General features: G+C 36.4%; 1 long non-coding RNA gene across 7 annotated transcripts in view; it reads right to left on the bottom strand.

The window, feature by feature from the left end:
* The window catches only part of LOC141497866 (uncharacterized), a 114,170-nt gene that overhangs the window by 49,662 nt on the left and 38,015 nt on the right, over positions 1–26,493 (bottom strand). For 5 of the 7 annotated variants that reach the window (XR_012471470.1, XR_012471467.1, XR_012471473.1 and 2 more), the window contains 2 exons: positions 23,552–23,752; positions 15,732–15,797 (listed from right to left, as the gene is read on the bottom strand). This is a non-coding gene — a long non-coding RNA (uncharacterized LOC141497866). Of the gene's footprint in view, positions 1–15,731; positions 15,798–19,612; positions 19,683–23,551; positions 23,753–26,493 lie in introns of all 7 variants that reach the window. The other 2 variants (XR_012471469.1, XR_012471472.1) reach the window with 1 other exon arrangement.

Below are 26,493 nucleotides of genomic sequence, written 5' to 3'. Positions count from 1 at the left end.
TGATAAATGGTCAAAAAAAACATAGTTTTCAAATGAAGAAATTAAAGCTATATATAATCATATGAAAAAATGCTCCAAATCATTATTGATTAGAAGAATGCAAATTAAAACAACAATGAGGTATCATCTCACACCTATTAGATTGGTCAAGATGAGAAAAAGGGAAGATGATCAATGTTGGAGAGGTTGTGGGAGGATTGGGACATTCATGCATTGCTGATGGAGATCCAATCTTTCTGGAGAGCAATGTGGAACTCTACCCAAAGAGCAATAAAACTGTTCATACCCTTTGACCCAGCAATTCCAATTCTAGGTCTATATCCAGAAGAAATTAGAAAGAAAAGGGAAAAGTCCTACATGTTCCAAAATATTCATGGCAGCTCTTTTTATTGTGGCAAAGAATTGGAAATTGAGGGGATGCCCATCCCCTCAATTGGAGAATTGCTAAACAAGTTATGGTCCATGAATATTATGTAATGCAATTGTTCTATAAGAAACCATAAATGGTTGGAGTCTAGAGAAGCACGGAATGACTTGCACAATCTAATGTTGAGTGCAGGGAGTAGAACCAAGAGAGCAATGTACACATTGATAACATTGAGAGATGCACAACCTTGATGAAGGCAGCTCCTCTCAGCAGTCCATTTGACTAGCTAATAGACTATATTATCCCCATCCAGAGGATGAAAAATGAAAAAAATAAAACATACACAAAACCCCTTCAGAATCTGATGAACACTTTATAAAAATTATTTCTTATGTAGCTTCTTCCCTTAATCCTAATTCCTCATACAGAAAACAACAAATTTTTAAACATATTTATCAAAATATGTGTGTCAAATGCTAACCTGACTGATGCTGAAGGGAGAGGATTGGGAAGGGAGGGTGGAGGAATATTTTGTAACTTAAAAATATAAGTATGCAGATGGATGAAAATAAATATTTTTTAAATGTAAAAAAAAGAACACTAAGAAAGTATTCAATCCATCTCTCTAAGATCACGTTCCTTTTGCTGATCAGTGTAGATCCATTATCACTGAACAGCTGAGATACGCCATAGGTCTTTGGTCTATAGAACAGTCAATATAATGTTTACTGCTTGACAACTCCAGGAAAAATGCCAGCAACAGAACAGAGGTGTGTATATAACATTTGTATATCTGACCAAGGCCTTTGACATAGTTGGTCATGGGGGCAGCTAGGTAGCACAGTGGATAGAGCATCAGCTCTGGAGTCAAGAAGACCTGAGTTCAAATTTGGCCTCAGACACTTAATAATTACCTAGCTGTGTGACCTTGGGCTATACCCCACTTAACCCCATACCCCACTTAACCCCTTACAAAATAACAAAATATAATAAAATAAAATAAGACATTTGGTCTACTAGTGCCATGTCAGGAAACTGAATTGCTTCCATTTAAATTGTCTTAGGAGGATTCTGAAGATCACCTAGCAGGAGAAGATACCAGACACTGGGGTCCTTTCTTTTTTTTTTAATCTTTTTAAAATTGTTTTTAAATTTTATAATTTTCCCCCCAATATCACTTCCCTCCCTCCACAGCCCACAGAAGGCAGTTTGATAGTCTTTACATTGTTTCCATGCTATACACTGACCAAAATTGAATGTGTTGAGAGAGAAATCATATCCTTAAGGAAAAAATAAAATATGAGATAGCAAAATTACATAATAAGATAACTTTTTTAAAAAATTAAAGGTAATAGTCTTTGGTCTTTGTTCAAACTTCACAATTCCCTCTTTGGATACAGATGGTATTCTCCATCACAGATACCCCAAAATTGTGCCTGCATGGATGAAATGAGCACATCCATCAAGATTGATCATCAACCCCTTGTTGCTGTGAGGGTGTACAATGTTCTGGTTCTGCTCATCTCACTCAGCATTAGTTCATGCAAATCCTTCCAGGCTTCTCTGAATTCCCTTCCCTCCTGGTTTCTAATAGAAGGACAGTGTTCCATCACATACATATGCCACAGTTTGCTCATTCCCTAATTGATGGACATTCACTCAATTTCCAATTCTTTGCTACCACAAACAGGGCTGCTATGAATATTTTTGTACAAGTGATGTTTTTACCCTTTTTCATCATCTCTTTAGGGCATAGACCCAATAGTTGTATTGCTGGATCAAAGGGTATGTATATTTTTATTGCCCTTTGGTCATAATTCCACATTGCTCTCCAGAAAAGTTGGATGAGTTCACAGTTCCACCAACAATGCATTAGTGTCCCAGATTTCCCACATCCCTTCCAGCATTGATCATTGTCTTTTTGGTCACAATAGCCAGTCTGAGAGGGGTGAGGTGGTACCTCAGAGCGGCTTTAATTTGCATTTCTCTAATCAGTAATGACTTAGAGCAATTTTTCATATGACTATGGATTGCTTTGATTTCCTCATCTGTAAATTTTTGTGTACCCGTTGACCCTTTGTCAATTGGGGAATGGCTAGCTTTTTTTTTTTTTTATAAATTTGACTCAGTTCTCTATTTATTTTAGAAATGAGTCCTTTGTCAGAAATACTAGTTGTGAAAATTGTTTCCCAATTTACTACATTTCTTTTGATCTTGGTTACATTGGTTTTGTTTGTGCAAAAGCTTTTTAATTTAACATAATCAAAAGTATCTAGTTGTTTTTAATGATGTTCTCCATCTCTTTTTGGGTTGTAAACTACTTCCCTTTCCATAGATCTAACAGGTAAACTATTCCTTAATCTTCTACTTTGCTAATGATATTGTCTTTTATGCCTAAATTCTGTACCCATTTTGATCTTATCTTGGTATAGGGTGTGAGATGTTGGCCTAATCAAGTTTCTGCCATACAAACTTGCAATTTTCCCAATAGTTTTTATTGAAGAGAGTTTTCATCCCAATAGCTGGACTCTTTGGGCTTATCAAACAGCAGATTACTATAATCATTTTCTGCTATCTCTTTTGCACCTAATCTATTCTACTGATCCACCACACTGAGGTCCTTTCTTGAACTAAACTGTCTAGCACTGCAGTGTTACTATAGAGAGTGCAAATATGATGGGTTGGACATGTTGCCAGAATTTTGCTTGCCAAAAAAGGACTATTCTACAAAGAATCACACAGGGCAAGCACTTACAAGGGGTTCAGAAGAAGTGATACTGAGACACCCTGAGGGTCTCATTGAAGAGACTGTACAGTGTTGGGAGCCAGGGTCTTTAAGCTGTTTGACACAGTCGCAGCAAGAAGACTCAAGGCAGTCACACTGCCTGATGGAACAACATTTCCTTCATATATATATATATATATATATGTATGTATATATGTATATATATATGTACATATATATATATGGATTTCATGCATACCAATATTTATAGGTTTATTATTGATTGCAATATTTACTCACCTAATAGTGGAATGACTATAAAGGAAGGATTTCAGAAAAATTCCTTGAATAAAACAGATTGTAAACTGTCCAAATTTAACAGGACTGGCTCTCCCTGAGGCATACAAAAGGTTTCAACATTATGAAATCTCTGGAAAACCCAACATTGGGAATTCCAAGGAGATGTCAGAATATATACAGGGAAAACAGATACAAGATGGGTCAGATAGAATTCCAGGGAATTTAATAGTTTTGCCCCCCTTACCATACACAGGAATATATGAAAAAGATGGTGAGAAAATAGTTAGTACAGGTGACCTATATGTGAACTCCAGAAGCCTTAGTTTCATGGGAAAGAATAAAAAAGTCACAGAAACTGTTGTTTCTACCAACAAGGCCTGAAAGAAAAATTGGTTATTGTAAGAGTTAACAGATGGGTGGACAAGCAAAAAAGACCCTCACTATAGATTGTTAAGGAAGTATATCGAAAAACATTACTTACACAAAAAATATGAAAAACTTTACATTAAAAGAATTGCTTGATTAATAACTTTAAATTAATTAATAATCATACAATGTAGTAATAAATAAGGTAACAGGTTGAGGTCATCATGGTCTGAGTAGGAATAAGAAATCAATTAACTATATAATTATTAATTAAACTTGTAATCACATGATTAAAACTTGTAACCACATGAATTATATGATTGATGATGAAAATTGTACACTTTTGTAACCAAGGAAATGATCTTAGCTTGCTTGCTTGAAATATACACAATTCTGAGACTATAAAAATAAATCCAAGCAGCTGACAGTCAGTCAACCTGCTCCTGCCTTTACCCCTGTGTTGACTCAACTCATTTTGCCAACTCTATCCCTCCTGTCAGGTTCCAAGGCCCCCCTGCCCCCGCAGTACAGTTGGGAGACACTGGCACAGGACCATCCAGTCCTCATCAGTGAGGATGCAGGGCTCTATGAGGAAGGCAGAATTGAAGCAGCTCAAAGGAAACATGTTATAGTAAGTTGAGAGTACCCCTCCAGGTGTTCCCATGGACTATTTGTGACTAACCTGTGGCCTAGCATTCAAAGCTTATATTGGTCTGATCAGTTACAGTTGGACACACTATAATTTTCTCAAACATAGTGATATCATTTTGATCTTCGATAACAAAGGACAAGAATCAATTAAAATGAGATCAGATTAATGGACCTCTAAAGGCCCCTTCTAGCTCTAAATTTATGATCCTATTACTGGGACCACATACAGCTGAGCTCAATGCAGGCAAGGCAACAGGCATTTATTAATTTATCAAGTACTTACTATTTGCCAAGCTTTTTGTCAAATGCTGAAGCTAGAGGTAAGAGCAAGAGACAGTGTCTACCCTCAAGGGTCTTACATTCTAATGGGAGGGAGGAAGGCACCACCAATAGGGGAGTTGGAAAGGAGTGGGTATAGGGACAGGGACATGACAAAGTCCTTAGTATCAGCATTACCAAGAGGGGAACGAAACATAGCTGGCATGGACCCACTAGAAAAGAACTCTCCAATGGGGAAGGAGTTAGCACAAAGGAGATATTGCAGAGTGAGAAGACCCTGAGAACTGAGGGAAGTTTCAGGAAAGGAATGAAGCATTGCATATTAAGACATTCTTGGTAACCTTGGAAAAAACAACTTCCATTGAGTGGCAGTGTTGGAAATCAGATTACAAAGGATCAAAAAGTCATGGGAAATCAAAGGACAAAGTGTAGATTTTTTTTTTTGCTCAGGTGAGTGTGAGAGAGAAGAGAGAGATGAGAAAATAAAGGGGACAGAATGTTCTCAAATGAGAACTTTTTAAAGTCTTGTGTCTGTGTCCTGTGTCCATGTCTGTGATGTTTGTCCTTTGTTCTCACAGAATGCTATGACATCAGGGAAATGACAAGCACATGAACTGAATTTGACTGAGGGAAATGGCCCTGGTTGTGAGACAATCAGGATTAAGTGACTTACCCAAAGTCATACAGTAAACAATTGTCAAATGTCTAAGACTAGATTTGAACTCAGATCCTCCTGACTCTTGGACTGGTGCTCTACCCACTTCACCACCTAGCTATCCCAGGCAATAGTCAAGAAACAAATTGATAAGGAGGGTTTCATGTTGAAAGACCAGATAGCCCAGTGAAAAGATTAAAGGAGCCATGAAGATGAAATGCTATATGTAAGGTAACATAGATAGGAAGAAACACTCTAAATCCAGTCTCTATTTCTGGAGTGATTTTTTTTTGTATATATTTATATGTTTCCCCCCTTGAGGGCAGGGACTATTTCATTTTTGTCTTTGTGTCCCCTTTGTTTAACACAGTTCCTAACAGTCAATCAATCGACATTAATTAAATGCCTACTATGCACAAATCACTGTCCCAAGTGCTGAGGTATATAGAAAGTGGGGGAAAAATCCCTATTCTCAAGGAGCTAATAGTCTAATAGGGAAGACAGCATATCAAAGAAAGCTGAATAGCAAAGGTAGCAGGAAGGGGGAAGGAGGAGGATACTTCACACAGGGACATGATAAAATCTACAATCAACTGGAAAATTATGAGGTAACTTCCCTGCCCCCCCTAAAAAGTGGATCTATTCCATTTTGATTATTCATTCTCTACTACCTACCTCCAGTTAGTGAGAGGGTTCCAAAAGGCAAGGGTACCGAAGTGTTGTGAAATGATATGATCTCGCAAAAGATGAATTTCTGGAGACAATGATGAAGTCACTGACAAATAATAAAGATCTTGGAGAGCATCAAATCACAGTTTTACCTCACTCTGAATCCTGTTCAGTGTTTGATCAAATGAGAAAAGTGGTTACTACCAAGAGATGCCACTGTCGGGTTAATATCTCAAAGAGAGATGGACAATAAAGACAGAGTTGCCTACATGAAAATATTCTAGCAACATTGTCTGTGTAAGGGAGGAAATAATCAGAAGGAACCTTTGATTAATTTGATGAGTTCTCCCACAATTAATCAATAAGATTAAGGGAATATGGATAATTCATTCAAGATAATATGGGGAGAGTTATATGAAAACTACACCCATATTTTTTTTAAAAAGCTTTAAATGAGTATCAAAATTCAGATCACAAGCATTGGACAATACATCAACTAATTCATTATGACATAAAAGAAGTTTAAAAAACAGTTTCTGGGTAATTGTTCATTTTATTAATTATTACTGGCAGATAATTAACAAAGGGTTATTTGTTTTTTTTTTTTCTCTGAAATCAAAAACAAACCATGACATCTTCTTGATGTCTCTGGAAGAGAGGGTGTTCCTGACAGATGACCATCAAATCTGAATGAATAACAAGTAATGAGAAAACAAAAATTATAATGAGAGATGGTTTTAGGAATGAGGGATTGGGGAACATGACTGATTTATGTTACTCTTACTCCAGATAGCTTTGGATTGCCTTGGGCAATCTAGACACAGGATAAACATATACATACACATACACTCCCCTCAAGCTAGAGTAGAATACAATGGGTTTCTCCACTTGGCAGGGATCTTAATAAGATTGAGGAGAAAGCCAATCTAACCTCATTATCAGTGAAGTCCTTTTGATGGCAGTTTGACCTAGAAGAGAATGAGGAAAAGGAAGGGGAAAAAGCCTTCGACCTCCCTAAAAATTAGTCATATAATAATTATTTCTCTCATCATGTTCACAATCAAATAAATCACCAGTGGAAAACAAATTTCTTGGGATTCTTTATTTTCACCATTCTTTGATGGAGCATTATATATCTATATGTCATTCTTTGTTTAACCATCTCTCAGCCCTTGATCATTACATTTCTCATGCCAACTTTTACCAGAATGCTAAAATTCCAGGGGGGAAATGACAGCCTATTTACAATAGCTTCCAAACAATAGCCCACCCTCCATCATCTTACTGGTTTATTGAGGATCACATCAAATTGGTCACATTTCCTTATCCACCTCCTTTATACAAATTATGGTATTTTCATACCAATAGGCTTCTCCCTATTTTCCATGTAACAGTCTCTACCTTGGCCTGAAGGCCAGGTATGTCACATTTCTCCCCTACTCCTGGGTTTTATGATGCTTAAGGTGTTTGGGGAGTGTGTAATCTCATTGCCATTGGATCAAACTTTCACTAATTATGTATGGCCCCCCAGTTTTAGGACTCACCTGTAGCCAAGTTTCATTGAACTAATTAGATAAACTTTCACAAAGAAGTATTTATTTCACATTATAGCCCAATATATAATACCCCCCCAATAAAAGTGGGGCCATAATTTCCTCCTTTGTACAATTTCAGTCACTGGTGAAGCAAAGAGGGATTAGGTTCATGGTTTAACTCAGTTCCCATAGGACACCATCTCATCAAATTCTTATTTTATTTATTTTCAACCAAATGCACATGCATATTTCCAATTTACAAAATTTCCCTCCACCCTCCCTTCCCACCCCCCCTCACCTCATCAGGGAACAGTCAGGTTAGCATTTTACATACATATTTTGTTAAACATGTTTACAAATTAGTAATTTTTGGCATGAGGAATTAGGATTAAAGGAACAAGATATATAAGAGATAATTTTTTATAAAGAGTTCATCAGATTCTGAAGGGTTGAGTTTTTTTTTGAATTATCAAGATTTTATTTATTTTGAGTTTTACAATTTTTCCCCTAATCTTACTTCCCTCCCCCTATCCCCCACAAAACACCCTTTCTTCCAGAAATATCAAAAAGATGTCATGGTCTGTTTTTGATTTCAGAGAGAAAAATCAAATAACCCTGTTAATTATCTGCCAGTGATAATTAATACAATTAGCAATTACCCAGAAACTGTTTTTTGAACTTCTTTTATGCCATAATGGTGATGTATTGTCCAATGCTTGTGACAAGTGATGTTTTTACCCTTTTTCATCATCTCTTCAGGATATAGACCCTGAAGTAGTGGTATTGCTGGATCAAAGGGTATGCACATTTTTGTTGCCCTTTGGGAATAATTCCAAATTTCTCTCCGGAAAGGTTGGATGAGTTCACAGCTCCACCAACAATGTAATAGTGTCCCAGATTTCCCACAACCCTTCCAACAATGATCATTATCCTTTCTGGTCATATTGGCCAGTCTGAGAGGTGTGAGGTGGTACCTCAGAGAAGCTTTAATTTGCATTTCTCTAATAAGTAATGATTTAGAGCAATTTTTCATATGACTATGGATTGCTTTTTATCTCCTCATCTGTAAATTGCCTTTGCATATCCTTTCACCATTTGTCAATACAGTTCTCTGTATATTTTAGAAATGAGTCCTTTGTCAGAAACATTAGTTGTAAAGATTGTTTCCCAGTTTACTACATTTGTTTTGATCTTAGTTACAGTAGTTTTATCTGTGCAAAAGCTTTTTAACTTAATGTAATTGAAATCATCTAGTTTGTTTTTAGTGATGTTCTGCATCTCTTCCTTAGTCATAAACTGCTCCCCTTTCCATAGATCTGACAGGTAAACTAGTCCTTGATCTTCTAATTTGCTTATAGTATTGTTTTTTATGTCTAAATCCTGTATCCATTTGGATCTCATCTTGGTTTAGGGTGTGAGGTATTAGTCTAATCTAAGTTTCTTCCATACTAACTTCCAATTTTCCCAGCAGTTTTTATCAAAGAGAGAGTTTTATCCCAATAGCTGGACTCTTTGGGTTTATCAAACATCAGATTACTATAATCGTTTCCTGCTGTGGCCCCTAGTCTATTCCACTGTTCCACCATTCTATTTCTTAGCCAATACCACACAGTTTTAATGACTGATGCTTTATAATATAATTTTAGATTGGGTAGGGCTAAGCCCCCTTCTTTTGTACTTTTTTTTCATTAAATCCCTGGAAATTCTTGACTTTTTATTTCTCCATATGAATTTACTTGCAACTTTTTCTAACTCAAAGTAATTTTTTGGAATTTTGATTGGTATGGCACTAAACAGGTAGTTCAGTTTTGGTAGAATTGTCATTTTTATTATATTAGCTTATCTTGCTTTTTTTCTATGTGTTTTGTTTTGTTTTATTTTTCTTCCTCTGGATGGGGATAATATAGTCCATAACTGGTCAAAAGCATTTGTCCTAGCTTTCTGGACTGCTAAGAGGAGCTGCTTCCATCAAGGTTGTTTGTCTCACGGTGTTGTTATTAATGTGTACATTGTTCTCTTGGTTCTACTCCCTTTGCTCAGCATAACCTCCTGTAAGTCATTCCATGCTTCTCTAGAATCCAACCATTTATTGTTCCTTATAGAACAATAGTATTCTATAATATTCATGTACCATAACTCATTTAGCCATTCCCCAATTGATGGGCATCCCCTCAATTTCCAATTCTTTGCCACCACAAAAAGAGCTGCCATGAATATTTTGGAACATGTAGGACTTTTCCCATTTTTTATAATTTCTTCTGGATATAGACCTAGAATTGGAATTGCTGGGTCAAAGGGTATGAACTATTTTATTGCTCTTTGGGCAGAGTTCCATATTGCTCTCCAGAAAGGTTGGATTTGTTCACAGCTCCATCAGCAATGCATCAATGTCCCAACCTTCCCATAACCTCTCCAACATTGATCATCTTCCCTTTTTCTCATCTTGGCTAATAGGTGTGAGATGATATCTAATTTACTTTCTTCATTTGAAAACTGTCCGATATATGCTTTGACCATTTATCAATTGGGGAATGACTTGTGATCTTATTAATTTGATGCAATTCTCTATATATTTTAGAAATGAGAATTTTATCAGAACTCCTGATTGTGAAGGTTGTTTCTCAGCTTTCTGCTTTCCTTCTAATTTTGGCAGCATTGATTTTATTAGTGCAAACCCTTTTTAATTTAATATAGTCAAAATCATTCATTTTGCAGTTTATAAAGTTCTCTAATTCTTGCTTGGTCATAAATTTATCCCTTTTCCATATATCAGATAGATAGAGTATTTTTTGGTCCATTAATTTATCCATGTCTAAATGTCTAAATCTCTATGTCTAAATGCTGTACTCATTTTGACCTTATTTTGGTATAGAGTGTGAGATGTGGCTCTATGCCTAGTTTTTTCCATACTATTTTCCAGTTTTCCCAACAATTTTTCTCAAATAGTGAGTTCTTATCCCAGAAGCTGATGTCTTTGGGTTTGTCAAGTAGTAGGTTGCTGTAGACATTTACTGCAGTTTCTTTTAAAAAACCTCTCCTAATCTACTGATCCACTACTCTATTTCTTAACTAGTACCAGGCAGTTTTGAGTCTCATCAAACTCAAAGCCCTGTTAGAGCTCAAGTGTTAGGTGCCTTGGTTTCTTAGGGCTTCCCTACCAGGCTATCACCAATGTCCAACTTGGAATCCTGCCTCCAAAGTCATTGTGGCTCAAGTCTAAGTATGGGAACTCCACAGCCTGCATCTAAAATTGAAAAGGAAAATAAACTGGTTGACCTAAGCATGAACCCCATCTCTTGGGGTCATAGTACTTAAAAGAGAGAGGGAAGGTAGTCCTTCTTTATATGCAGTTCTTGATACCTGAGCAATGGGTAAACAGAACAGGACTAGCATACTTCTGGATGTTAGAGAGAGAGAGAGAGAGAGAGAGAGAGAGAGAGAGAGAGAGAGAGTCAGTCTTAACTAGTATACCATTCTAGAGAACAATTTAGAACTTTGCCCAAAAGATTATAAACCTTTGACCTACATACTTTGGCAGCTAGATGATGAAGTGGGTAATGCACCAGTCCTGAAGTCAGAATATCTGAGTTCAAATCCAGCCTCAGACCCTTAATAGCTGTGTGACCTTGGAAAAATCACCTAACCATAATTACCTTACATTGCCCAGTCACCCTGATTCATATCTGGCCACTGGACCCAGATGGCTCTGGAGGAGAAAGTAAGGCTGATGATTTGGTACAGTCCTCCCTCACTCAAATTGAAATGCGCATGTTATGGCCTCACCTCCCTGATGTCATAGCCTTCTTTGAAAACTAAGGACAAAAATCATATATTGCTACTAGATCTATATCCCCAAAAGATCAAAGAAATGGGGAAATGATCTATATGTACAAAATATATTTGCAGCAGCTCTTTTTTATTATAGCAAATAATTGGAGACTGAGGGGATGCCGCCAATTAGTGAAAGACTGAAAAAGTTGTGGTCCATGATTGTGATGAAATACTATTGTACAATAACAAACAATAAATTAAAGGGTGCTTTCAGAAAAAAAACAAGGTAAGATTTATAAACTGATACAAAGTGAAGTGAACAGAGCTAGGAGAACATTGTAACACAGCAACAGAACTACTATAAAGGAGGATTTTTGTTATGACCCCTGAGAATAACCATAGTATAAAATTAAGAGTTCAAATAATTAAAAATTAAAATACAACTTTATATATGTGTGTGTGTGTGTGTGTGTGTGTATAAGCATACATATGTACATACATAAATATTTCTATTTTTCTCCAGAGTTATAAAACATTTATTTGACCTTTCAGCATTTTCCTTCAAATTACCCTGCATATCATTCCTGATATAACAGAGGCATCTTGAAGGCCATTGATACTAGTAGTGATTCATGGATCTTTCTGAGAGTTGAATAGAATTAGAAATACTCTTGGCTTCTAATGCTTACCTTCAGGTTTTAATGCAAATTTACAAGCAAAATAAAAACTGGACTGAAAATGTTCTGTCATTACTCTTTCTGTTTTTATTCATTGTAAAGTCCATAAAGAGTTATATAGCTCTAGTGGAGCTTGTATATCTGAATGCTGATTAATCAAATAGAGATGAAAATAATAATTTATCAGTTTATTGGAAAAAAAAGTTACCACCAATGTACTAAAAAAAGACCACACATACAACTTCAAGTATGTGTGTACTGTCAGTTTTCCCTTTTAAGGTAGAACTGGTTAAGCAAAATATTTTGCCTAAGTGTTTAGGTTCTTGATTAGGTATTTCAAATCAATAAATTTGAATGACTTGCATATTTATTTAGTAATCTACAATCCTACTCCTTAATCTCCTGGAAAGAAAATCTAAAAAGGTCTGTTATTTGGATCCTGTTTATCTACAAAGTATCTGAAAATTGGTATCGGTACATATGGAACAGTAGCCTAGCATCTGGACCCTGGAGGGCTATAGCATTTGCCTTCTACATTTTTGGGGTCTTAAATACAAGATGGTTTTCTCTTTCATTAACTCTTTAGGCCTTCACACCAAAACACTGAGGAAAAAAAATCACCTAAAGATTAGAGCTGGTTCATATCTATTCAAAAAAGGGACTATTTGAAGTTGCTCAATACATCTGATCTAGATATAATTCAACTATTTATTTCTCCATATGTAACAGAAAGGTTTAAAACACAAAAGACTCATAAACTTGCACAAACAAAATCTTTTAGCATGAAATAGCACCTGACTCCTATTGTATTCTCCCAGAAAAGTTATACTTAAAATATGAAATAGTGAATGGATTACTGAAAAGTCATTTCATCTTTACCAAGGTTCTATACTGTTTAAGCAATTTTTCTCAAAATTCATGTTGTCCAACAAGCCTTGGCTAGAACTTGGTGGCATCTATCTGTTGGACTTGGGTATGTCCACCTGTTGGGTGCATCCTCCCTCTTCTTTCTTAAGTAATGTTTCAGTGGAAGTTTGCTGCAGTGCAATCAGCACTGACTGGGGTACCTAAGGACCCAGAAGATCCTGACCTATTAAACTTCTAATGTCTCCAAGAATGAAAATACATATCTTTGCATCACCTACACTCAGGGAGGGAAAATACAAAGAAAGAAAAGACAACCAGGGACCCAAGGTCTAGGCCAAGGCTCATCTAGGCAGCACATGTTCTTACTTCCATATATAGAAACAATTGCTGCTGGGGAGAAGAAGAAATTTCCCATCTCCCCTCATGGAAAGTCCCAGATATAGTGCACCATCCAACATGTTCTAGGAAGAGGGCTAGATCAGCAGGTGCCTCTCCTTTTCAAGTCTCCTGAGTGGGCAGTTCTTTCTGGTTCAGTAGTCTTTATTTTTGTTTTGGGGTTTTTGGTTATTTTTTTAGATTTTGCAAGGCAATAGGGTTAAGTGGCTTGCCTAAGGCCACATGGCTAGGTAATTATTAAGTAGTTCAGTAGTCTTTAACAACAGCCACCTCTTGACACTCACACATGGATAAAGGACCACTAGGGAATCTCTTTTTGACTTCAAAGTGCAAGGTTCTTCAGCACGGAGCCAGCTTCTCATTAACTTTGTGATTTGACCCCTGCTATACACAAATAACATATCATGATTTTTTTTCATATTTTAAATGCCAGCCTCAATATTTTCCCAATATAAAAATCAAGAGATATTTTGAGTGACTACAGAAAACTCATCACTTTAAAAAAAAACACTAGTCTCTCTTAAATTTTCCCCTGCTTCTGATAGCAGTATTGAAGAAAAACAATTCATTTCTTACCATTTAATTTGCTGATCCTTGTTTTTGTTTTCATGAAAGAATTGAAATAATCACTTGTTTTTTAAAGGATGGCTTAATGGCCTAGAATTAAAAGGAAGGAAAAAAGGAAGGGAGGATGGATGGAAGGAACAAGGGAAGGAAAGATGGAAGGCAGAAAGGAAGGAAAGGAGGAAGGAAGGGAAGGAGGGAGCACAAGAAGGAGGAAAAGAAGAAGCGATGAAGGAGGGAAAGAAGGGAGGGAAGAAGAAAATAAGGAAGGAAGGAAGGAAGGAAGAAAAAGATATAGCATTCACCACCATGAACTGTAAGTACAGTGCCTAAAGCCTTGCCTCAGGGAGAACTTGGTTCTGACAGCACTTGCAGTTCTTCAGAAACATAGAAATAATTGGCTTTAGATATTAGCCAACAAGAAAGACTAATTAAAATAAGTTATCAGATAGTAAACAAGACTCCTTTACCCTGCTCTGCTTCCTTCCCCTCCTCCCAAATTCTCCAGGATCTCTGTCATCATCACCTTCAGACAGTATCCTGTCCCAACCTAAATTTGTCCCAGGCATAGTTTGTGTAAATATAAATTTCTAAGGGGTAAATGTTTACTCTGAACATTTAACCAATCAGTGCTTTGATTTAGTTGAAGCTGTCTATAGCCCATCCCATTAAAAGGTGGATATTCCATCTAACCAATTCAATGTAAATAGCAATATTTCACCTCATTGAATATGTCCCATCACTTAGATATGGCATATTTATAAATGCATACATGTGATTAAAACCCATTCGTGTGGATTCATAGAATTAATAGTAGTCTGCATCAGTACTCTGAAGAATTCTGGACAAAGAGTAACCTTGGATACTGGAGCCTCGGTTAAGCCAAGCCCAGCTTTCTCAGTGTTGTTGCTAGGGCAACAGGACAGAAGTAGGTGTGAGGGAGCCCCACTCTGAGCCCACATTCTGTTGCCCTGACAACAGCATGTGTAGAGACAGTCATGTTACAGCCCACCATTCCTAACTCCCAGGTTTGAATTCTACTAATCTGGCAAAGGGACAAGGTCTATGTTTACCCTATGGCTCCTGTGGTCAAGTTGAATGCCAAGAGAAGCATGACATCTATGACATTGCTATGGGAGGCCTCTTAGATTGAGGCAGTTAATGGAGAGGAATGAAGAGATAACACCCCAGTGCAGCATCTAGGATAAGGCTCCCAGAGGGATGCTTTTAGAGGAACCTAACAAGGAGAGAGGGAGACCAGGTTCCAAGGTAGTCCTGGGGCACAGGCAAGGGCTAGGGAAAGCTTGAGGGTAGAAAGCAAGCAGAAAACAATCAAGGTTGCTTTACTAAAAAGCAGAAGGAAAAAGGGCTGGGCTTGAAAAATCTGCTTTGTTCTTAATGAATGTGGGTAGCATGAAAGCAAAGCTCAAGGTTTTATTGCCAAGATACAGAATTAGTTTTTAAATCAACCAGTAAAAAAAAAAAGCATTTATTAGCTGCTTACCGTTTTCCAGGCAAGGTGTTAAATGATGGGAATACAAGAAAGGCAAAAAATCGCCCCTGCCCTGAAGAAATGTACATTCTAAATGGGGAGATAACAAATAAATAACTAGTAAAATATAAGGTATCTACACAGTTGGTGGTAGGTAGACTCATTGGGAAGGCATTAGGGGAGGGGAATTCAGAAATAATAAGATTATAGTGCTTTAAGATTTGTAAAGAGTCATATATATGCTCTTTCATTTCAACCCCACAGCAACTTTGTGAAAAGTAATTCCATTTTACATATTATAGAGGTTAAATGAATTTCCTAAGGTCACAGAGTTAAACTGTCTGAAGTAGAATTTGAACTCAGAAATTTGAACTCAGATCTTCCTGACTTCAAGTCTAACACTCTACCATCACCTACCTGGTACTTTTTGCTTTTGCAAAAGATGATATTTGAGTTTGAAGTCCTTCAGGAATGTGGGGAAGCCTAGAAGTAGAAATGATAAAGAAGAGTAACATCATTGCCTAATATTAACTTCAGATTTCTTTGCTTAACATTCAGAGCTCTCTAAAATCTGGTCACACTTTATATTACTTCCCTGACTTGGTTGAGCTAGGCAGCATTCTCACTGGTGCATTTACAATTCATGCTTTTATTCTACTTGGTGCTCTCTCCCTGACCTAGAATGTCCTTCCTCCTTTTTGCCTATTCTCAATTGTGCCATTTATTCATTGTGTGTCATTGGGCAAAGCACCCCTTTCCTCATCTATCAAACGATTATAATAGAATCACAGATTCTTAGAATTGTGAGGGCCTTCAGAGGTCATTTAGTCTAGCCCCATTTCCCAGTAGAGAAATAAGGTTTTCCCCTACTGAATATAAAATGTTCTTTAGAGAATTACTGTGAGGAAAACTACTTGGAGTCCTTAAAAAGTGACAGAAAAATATGAGTTATTATTATTCATCATATTATAAGGTTCAGTTTAGGAACCCTGACTAGAGACCTCAGCTCATATTGATGTCTTCCTTTCCCAATTCTTGATCTTTTAATTTTGGGGTCTGCAGTCTGTTGCTTTTTGTTCTCTAATTATATGATTGGTTTTCTCTCTGCAGTTATTCTGTAAATCTTCTTGAGGGTAGGGACTATGATGAATATCATAGACCACAATCCCCACAGTAGCTAAAACAGCCTTTCCTCTAGGAATTATTAGCCTTTTTTGTGTCTTTGACCCCCTCTGAAATTCTGTTTTCAGAATAATGTTTTCTCACAAATAAAATATGTAGGATTAAAAAGGAAACCAATTACAATGAAATTCAGTTTCAAAAAAAATTTTTAAGTTTATGGACTGTAGATTCAGAACCTATAGAAGGAAAATAAAGGCCCAGAAAGCAGGAATGACTGATTGAAGGTCACATCAACATCAGAGTCGGAGGTGAAAACCTGATCTCACATCTCCCAGTATACTACTAGGTCCAGACTCCAGTGTACATTCAGTTCTTGTTTGGATATCAAATGATATCCATGACTGCCTTTTCTTCTCCCTTCCTCATTATAGATGCTTCATGGTTCCAGTATTCATTTTTTAAAGTTTTATTGTCTTAACCTCTGAGCCTCAGTTGTGGTTACAGTGGCAGCTGTGTTTTCCTCACTTTGGAAATAAGGAAGCTTCCTTCATTGATTTTTGTTATTGTTGTTCAGTTGATTTCAGTTCAACTTTGCATGACCCTATTTGGAATTTTCTTGGCAAAAATACTGGAGTGTCTTTTCATTTCTTTAATTCATTTTATAGATGAGGAAACTGAGGCAAAAAGGGTTAAGTGACTTGCCCAGAGTCATTCCCAGTCTAAGGTTGGATTTAAACTAATGAAGATGAGTCTCCTGATTCTAAACTCAGGGTTCTATTCACCAAGCCACTGTCCTTGCCTTCATGGAAACTGATCCAGCAACTTGCCTGCAATTCCCAATCTTGAAGCTAAGGACACTGAAAGATTATATGTATTGTTCAGGGTATCATAGCCAATAAAGGCCAGAGGAAGGACATAAGGCCAGATTGTCCTGAAGCCCAGGCTCATCTTTTATTAACGTGCTGCCTGTAATGCTCATCTCCTATACATCTTCAATTTATTTATCCCTTCTAAATCAGCTAGGTGGCATAGGAGAGAGACAGATAGACAGAGACAGATAAAGAAGCGGAGACTGAGAGAACAATCCTGTCCTGCTGAACTCCAAGGTATTATAAAGTCAGTGTTTGGTAAACTCCAAAGTGCTAAACCCAACTAGGAATAAGGAGAAAGCAGAGCTGAAAATTTTGCCTTCTAATCTTTAATAACTGTGTGTGACTGGCAAATGACTTCACCTCTCATAAGTTTCTGTTTCCTTATCCAGAAAATGGGAGTGATTAATCTGTCTGCCTATCTCATAGAATTGTTTCAGAGAAAAAGTCTTGAAAACTTTAAAGTACAATTTTTTATTACCTCCAATAAGTGAATACAAAGAATGAGATGAACAGTTGTCATCCTTCTATTGATAATGTTCCATCATGATAATCTTATACTGTTTTCCCAGTTGTCTAAGGTTAGGGCAGATTACTATAATCACATGAGATTTTAAGTTCAATAGAGCATCTGACCTTGAGTCATGAAGACTCATCTTCATGAGTTCAAATCTGACCTCAAGGTACTTATTGGGTAACCTTTGGGCTAGTCACTTAACCCTGTTCGTCTCAATTTTCTCAGATGTAAAATGAATTGGAAAAAGAAATGCTAAACCAATCCAGTATCTTTGTTAAGAAAATCCAAAATTGGATTTTGAAGAGTTAGACATAACTGAAAATGACAAAACAACAGAAGACACTTCGGAGGTCATGTAGTTTGGCTTCAAACCCAAGTTCCAGAGCAAATGTTCATTCTGTTGTGGATAATAGGGGATAATGAATAGTATGTCAGGCCTGGAATCAGGAATCAGGAAGAACTGAGTTCAAATCCAGTCTCAAATATACCAACTAATTGTGTGACTTTGGGACAACTGTCTCTTCATCTTGGGTTCCTCAACAGTAAATTGGGAATGAGAATAACCTTTATATCCCAGGGCTGTTGTAAGGATTAAATGAGATAATAATTGATAATAATTATCAAAGCACCTGGCAGAGGATAGGTGTCATATAAATGTTAGCTATTGCAATTATCTTTATCAATAGCAATCAAGCTAGTGAGAGCTGATTGTGAGGAGCACTATCTAAGACTCCTTAGAGGCTCTCTGACTTCAGTGTTCTTTCTTGCCTTATTTGGATGGTGCTAAGCCTCTGTCTGCTTCCCTTGAACTCTCTGACCTTGTCTGCCACCACCTTCCTTCAGTATTCAGAGGTCAGCCTGTCAGGTACCAAAGCCAAGTCATACACTCCATGGTAACAGACACTCTAGAGAGCCCAAGAATTAAAGGACAGATCTCAAGCCCACAGCAAAGAAATTTTAATCAACTAAATTAACACATGTAAAGTGCTTGCAAACCTTCAAGATCGATATTAATGTTATTATTAATTTTTTGAGGGTAGTGAATTGGTACTAAAAAAAAAGAAAATCATTTTGCAAAAATGTGTTTAGATGACCAAAATTTATACTTAAGCTAATGGCTGCTAGGGAAAGCAGTAGATAGAGAGCAGGACCTGAAATTAGGAAGATATGAGTTCAAATTCTTTGCAGACATTGACTGTGTGACCCTGGGCAAGTTGGCTTCACTTTTCTCAGCTATGTAATAGCCATACCTATAGCACCTATCTCCCAGGATTGTTGTGGGAATAAAATGAGATAATATTTGTAATGTCCTTAGCAAGTTTTAAAGTGTTATATAATTGCTAAGTAGCTATTTTTATTGCCCCTTTAATCTTTCAAAAATTTTATTCATTTTATTTTTAATTTATGAAATAAAATAAGCATTACAATAACATAGTGGAAAAAAGACAGGAAGTTGAAAATCTACAATTTATTATAACTCTATTATTATCCTGGCTAATACTTTTAAATATATAATAGTTATATAACTTTTTTCTTTTTTTTCTCCCCCCCCAAGTTAGATACAATTAGACACAAATGTGTATGCATATTATATAATAAAATCATTCAATGCATATTTCTAATTATCAGTTCTTCTTCTGGATGCAGATAACAACTTCCTTCATAAGTCCTTTATCTTATTACTTCTGGAAACAGCTCTATTCCATCCAACTGAACTCAACTATATACTATGGGAATATGTATCTGTGGAGGTATGGTTGAAGTCAGGAAAACCTGGGTTCATTTCCTACCTTAGACACTAATGAACAGTGTGACCCTGAACAGGTCACTTACTCTCTCTATATTCCTCAGTTTCTTTACCTGTAAAGAGAATTGTATTAGATAATTCCCAAGGTCTTATCAAGTCCTTTTCTATGATCCTATAAGAAATACGAGTTTTAGAACAATCTGTGTTGTCTATGGAAACTTTTGTTAATTTTATATCTTTCTGTTCAGATTACTTCCCTGCCAGATTCCTGAAGACAAGGGTTTTATGATATTGAGGTGGTTGTGAAGCTAAGATAAGATATTTGCAATATATTTTACATACCTTAACTAGCTATGTAAATGATAGCTATTATAATCAAAACTTTGAAAAACATCACAGGGAAACCATAGGGCAAGTAGAGCATTGATGCTGGTAGCGGGAAGACCTGAGTTCAAATGTGATTTCACATACTTGCTAGTTGTGGGACTCTGGACAAGTCACTTAACTTGCCTGCTTCAGTTCCCTCATTTATAAAATGGAAATAATAATAACACCTCTCCCAGGGTTGTGAGGATCAAATAAGATAATCATTGTAAAGTGTTTGGCATGGGACTTGGGACATTGTAAGTGCTATGTAAAATGTTAATTTATTGTTGTGTAAATTATTCAATATACATTTGTTCATAGTGTTTAGTGATGAAGGCAGATGGTGATGAAGGAATGGTTTTGAAAGAATATCTGTAGGATTAATCCCACTATTTTTCAACAATTTCAATTATTTATTTGAGAAGTAAAGAGACTCAGAATATCATGGTTTCCAAAGAATTGAAGTTGAACATCTCCCAGAGGCATCTGGAAGGTCCCTCGTGGGCCTAGATGAGTTGTAAGACATCAAAACTGATGAGGGTAGGGGTAGCTAGGTGGTGTAGTGGATAAAGCACTGGCCTTGGAGTCAGGAGTACCTGGGTTCAAATCCGGTCTCAGACACTTAATAATTACCTAGCTGTGTGGCCTTGGGCAAGCCACTTAACCCCATTTGCCTTGCAAAAACCTAAACAAACAAACAAAAAACAGATGAGGGTAGGAAATGTAGTAGTATGTATGACAAGCTACATGCCAAGCAACAACACAATTCCAAGAAAATGATGGAAACCTCTTCCTCTCCCTAGCACTTTAGGCTCACCAATTCCATGTCAGATTCACAGTCATGGGTCAGAGTTAAATAGAAAGGGGATGGCATGAATAGGTTTTTATCTCTTGAGGCAGCTGTATAGAGTCCTGATTTTGAAGTTAGGAAGATATGAGTTCAAATTCAAGTCATTTAACCCTGTTTGCCTCAATTTTCTCCCTTGTAAAATGAGCATCTGCTTCCTAGGCTTGCTGTAAGAATCAATTGAGATACTTGTAAATCATTTAGCACTGTTCTGTATGTGGTTGGTGCTATATAACAGCTTATTCTTTTTCCCCCCTCCCCTATGTTTTGGAGGGAGTATACCCAACCATTATCTACTAGAGTACTAGGGTACTAAAGGTACCTCAGCCCCAAGCTCTAAAATGCAGTCAGCACCATTGAAATGAAGCCAGAGTAAAAGAATGATCTCTCTTCCTTTGCCCTTCTCTATTCTCCTTCCAACCAGTTTGCTTCTTTTCATCCCCCCTGCCATCTGTCAAAGCATCTTCCCCCCCCCACCCCCCGTTTTTCTTTTTTACCAGTCTTATACTATTAAAGATTTCCAGAGAGGCACAGGTTTCAGGGGCAAATAGAATGGGGATGGATTTGTGCTCCAAAGGACAGGTTTTGGGACAACAGCAGTAAGGGAGACATGCAGGACACTGCAAAGACATGCAGACTTGATGCAAATGGGAATGCATTGTGTACGTGCTTCTTTCTTCTGCATTGCACCAAAGTACTTTGAGTGGAAGGTAGATGGAGCTATGATTATAGCTACCCAGTGGTAATTTTTATTAGCAGCTTCCATCAGTTCTGGGGATGTTAAGGAATATGAAGACATCTACTAAGCATCTTTTAATACCAGTTATGGTAGATGTACAAATAATATTAGGGTGGGGTGAATTACTTAAAGTAGATTTAGCCTAGGGGTAGATAGAAAAATGAGCAGGTAGAAAAAGGAGTAAGAACTTTAGAGTAACATTTTCTAATAAGGAGCTACAGAGAGACAGAAATCTCCTTATCTCCCAAGTCTCTTCTATTCTGCCTTCTGAGACTTTGTACCCATTAACTTCTCCTTCTCCCTTTAGGAGACAGTGTGATCTAGTTACTTCAATGAAGGTCAACCTGCTACAGTGACTTCAGTGCTGGATACAAAGTCAGGAAAATCTGGGTGTGAAGCCAGCCTCTGTAGTTTGATTGAGTGGCCATGTCTAGGTCACTTAACTTCTAGGAACCTCAGAGGCTTCTCTTTGTAAAGTGGAACTAGGTAGCACAATGGACAGAATGCTAATTGGGCTTAGCCATTTTCTTAAGCTTAAGTCTGACCTCGGACACTAACTTGCAGTATGATCCTGGGCAAGCAATTTCACTCTTTTTGCCTCAGTATCTTCTATAAAATGAACTGAAGAAGGAAATGATAAACACTACAGTACTTTTGCCAAGAAAACCCCAAATGGGGTCACCAAGCGTTAGACATGACTGAAATGACTAAACAATGATGATAACCTTAGCTCCTTCATCATGGGGTAGTTTTTAAGATTAAGTAAATTAATATTTTAACATTAAAGTTCAGTGGATAATATATATTATTTAATATATGCTTAAAGTGTTATACATAAAATATATATACAATGTATTTGCAGGTTTATCTATAGATATATGTGTATATACTCATACATGCATATGAGCATGTTGCTGTATACATTGGTATAGTGACTATATAAATTGCCTAATTTCTGCATCCTTTGTATCAGTTCTTAAGACTTTCCATGTTTCTCTATAGTCTTCATATTCATCATTTCTTATAAGGTGGTAATATATGTTTTATATATACAATATATATAATATATAGAGGGAATGTATTATAACTGAAGTATCATGACTGAAATGGGTCAATGACAAATATGTTTGTATATATAAATGTGTGTACTTTATATATACATTATATATATATACGCACTTATACCTCATATATACTAGATTGTATATGTATGTGTGTGTGTGTGTGTGTGTGTGTGTGTGTGTGTGTGTGTATATACCTTATAGGATAGTTCTGAAGATTAAGTGAAATCTTTTAAAATGTTGAAGTACTATATATAATGTGGTATTTAATACTTAAAGTGTTATATATGCAATATATGTACACACATGTATATTTATATGCATATATAAGCTAAGTGAACTTGCCCAGGGTCATGCAGATAGTAAGTATTAGAAGCAAAATTTGAACTCTAGTCTTTCTGATTCCAAACCTAGGAGTCACTATACCACTTAGCTACTGTTATATGTATGTGTGTGTATATATGTATACACACATACATATATATGTATATATCTACATGTGTATACAATAACAGTATGTATGTACATATAACCATGTTGTGCATGTTTGTGTGTGCATGTTACATGTATATGTACATTCACTTTAATATGTGTAGTAATGATGATAATAATGATTAGCATTTATATAGTACTTTAAGGTTCGCAAAGCATTTTATGTGTCTTCTCATTTGAAATAGGTGAGGTAGGTACTTATTATTACAGGGTGAGGAAACTGAGGCAAGCAAGGCTAAGTGACTAGTATCTGAGATCAGATTTGAACTCAGGTCTTTCTAACTCCAGGCCCATTACTCTTTCCTCTGTGCCACTTAGCTGTGTATATGTAAATTCATATATATAAGCATGCATATATTATTTATTTATTTGTATTTCTTTTTTTAAATTATTTTTACATGCATTACCCTCACCCCATATTGAACAAAACAAAAAGCCCTCATCCTAAACATGTATTATCCAGAAAAACAAACAAACCAAAAAGTCTGTCCTTGGCCATGCCGGAAAATGTATCTGTGTCTGCCTTTTCAATTCATCAAGGTAGATAGATGGTCTAGTAGATAGAATCCTAGACCTGACTGGGATTAGGAAGACTGTTGTTCAAATTTGTGCTCAAATAGTTCCCAACTGTGTAATTTGGACAAGTGATTTAATCTTCATCTGCCTCATTCTCCTTATCTGCAAAAAAAGGGATACAAACACCTATATCATAATGTTATTATAGAAATAAAATGAAATAATATTTGTGAAGTGCTTAGCCCAATGTTTGGTAAATAGTAGGCACTTAATGAATGCACATTCCCTTCTCCCCTACCTCTTTGATATGGAGCAAAGCATTTCGTTTTCAGCCTTCTAGACTTAAGGTCTATTACTATATTGATCAGAATTCTAAAATCTTCCAAAGATCTTTTTGCCTACAATGCTGTTGTACAAATTGTTCTAGTTCTGCTGACTTTATATCAGTTTATAAAGATCTTCCCAGTTTCTTCTAGAATTATCTAGTTCATCAGTTCTCATAAGTCAATATATTATACTACTTTCATATATCATAATTTGTTTAGCCATCTCCCTAGGGAAGGAAAGTATTCCCTTAGTTTCAATTTTGGAGTACTATTAGAAGAGTTGCTACAAATATTCCAAAGTATTTTTCACAGCTACACTATGAACGAAGTAAAAAAATATTATAATCCCCATTTTAGAAATAAGAAAACAGGGATACAGAGAACTTGTGATAAATCTAGGTTACTAACAACAGATGACCAAGATTTTTATATACATGATCTCATTTGAATGAATGAAATGAAATAAACATTATTTATTAAATGCTTTATATGTGTTAGGCATTATGCAAAGTATTGATGCTATAAATATAAGCATCAAGACAGTTTCTGCCCTCAAGTACCTTATATTCTAATAGAGAGAGACAATAAATATAGAGGAATAATGGCCAGGAAGTATTGTTTTAGATACTGAAGTCAGAGGAAATGGCAACTGGAGATGAAGGGCAGTTGGTTAACATATTACTTGGAATGCTAATATTGATTTGATACTGTTCTTGGAAAGAAGGGAGGGAGGGAAGAAGGGAAGGGAAAAGTCTCTACTCTCAAGGAGCCCACAGTTTCATGGGAGGGGAAAAGAATATGAAAATAACTTTGTAAAAACAAGATATTAAAAGGCTAATTTGGAGATAATTAAGAGAGGAAAGGTCCTAGAATACTAAAATAAAGATAACTAGGAAAGTTTCTGAGTAGAAGGAGGGTTTTAAGCTAGGTTTAAAGTAAACCAGGGAAATCAGGGAGATGGAGTAAGGAGGGAGGTATGGGAGACAGACAAAGAAAATGCCCAAAGTTGGGAGATGGATATTTTATAAAAGGAACAGACAAGAGGTAGGTATCATCAAATTGTAAGGTTCATGGAGGGGAGTAAGATATAAGAAGGAAGAAATGGCACCAATTTCATTTGGTTTTTATTTCTGGATTTCATTATAGTAAATGTTTAAAAAATTTAGCAAACCTAGCCATCACATTGTTCCTACCTGAAAATGCATTTTCACTCCATAATCTCTTTGCCATTAAGTGGGTATAATTTCTTATCAGTCTTCTGAACTCCTAACTGGTCACATTTTTAATTCTTCTCCCAAGTAACACCCTTCAAATACCTGTCTTCTCTCCAAAATAAATATCCTAGTTTCATCAGCTTATATTTGTATGCTTTGGCCTCTAGTCCCACACCAACCACATGACTGTCCTCTGGATAGTCCAAATTATTCAATTCAATTCAACAGTGACTTATTAAGCACATTTTATCAGCCAGGCACTGTATTAAGTGCAGAGTATACAAATATAAAAAGAAAACAACACCTACCTTTAGGAAATTTACATAATATTAGGGAGATACAATATATAAACTGAAAAAGACAAAAATGCTTTAAATTTTTCTTCACTTACCTTCATCTGGATTAGTTTTTTTTTTTTCCTTCAATGATCCAACTAAACTATTCTGCTTCCTATTTCCCCTATGGGAACTATTTTTCTATCTTTATGCAAGTGGTTGTCTCCCAAGTCTGGAGCATTCTCCCTCTTCACCTGTGCCTCTTGGAACCTCAGCATCTTTTCATGGCTTGGCTCCAGTGTCATCATCATCAAAAGGTCTTTCCTGATTGTCCTAGCTCTTCCTTCCAACCTTTCTCTTAATTACACACACACACACACACACACACACACACACACACATGTATTTACATTTTCTCCTACATTTTAAAATTACAATGTACTTTTAAAATGTTTCCATCTGGAATTTACCATTCTGTGATCACAGAATATATCCTTGGGGGCAGGAACTATCTGTCTTTAGTATCAGTATCCCCAGCCTAGTGGAGAACCTAATATGCAGGTACTTGATGATTAGCTAATTGATTTCAGGAGAGAGGACCAACAAATTGGAGGATTAAGAAAAAGTTCAAGCAGGAGACATTACAAAGATGATGCTTTGAAAAGAAGTTTTAGATTCCAAAAGGAAAAAAATAGAAGGCATCTAGGATGTATAGAAAATGGCTAAGATTCCAAATATGGAGTCAAGAAGACCTTAGTACAAATGTGATCTCAGACACTTTCTAACTCATGTGACCCTGGGCAAATCACTTACCCCCTCTATCAATCTGTTTCCTCATCTGTAAAATGAGGACACTAATTACACCACACAGAGTTGTAACAATCAAATAAGATAATATATGGGAAGGACTTTGTAAGTCTTAAAATGCTAGTTATTACTGAAGGGAAAGCATGGTGGATGACCTATGACACTCAGAACTGAAGTCAAAAATTGGGGTTATGGGCCCGGGGCGGGGGAAGCATAGTGGGTATCATCATCTTCCTTCTGAGTTCCATGACTCAAATGTTTCAGACCACATTCCTTGCTTC

Source organism: Macrotis lagotis, chromosome X (assembly GCF_037893015.1).
Source record: "Macrotis lagotis isolate mMagLag1 chromosome X, bilby.v1.9.chrom.fasta, whole genome shotgun sequence".
Taxonomy (NCBI): Eukaryota; Metazoa; Chordata; class Mammalia; order Peramelemorphia; family Peramelidae; genus Macrotis; species Macrotis lagotis.
This window is presented reverse-complemented; position numbering and strand designations above follow the sequence as displayed.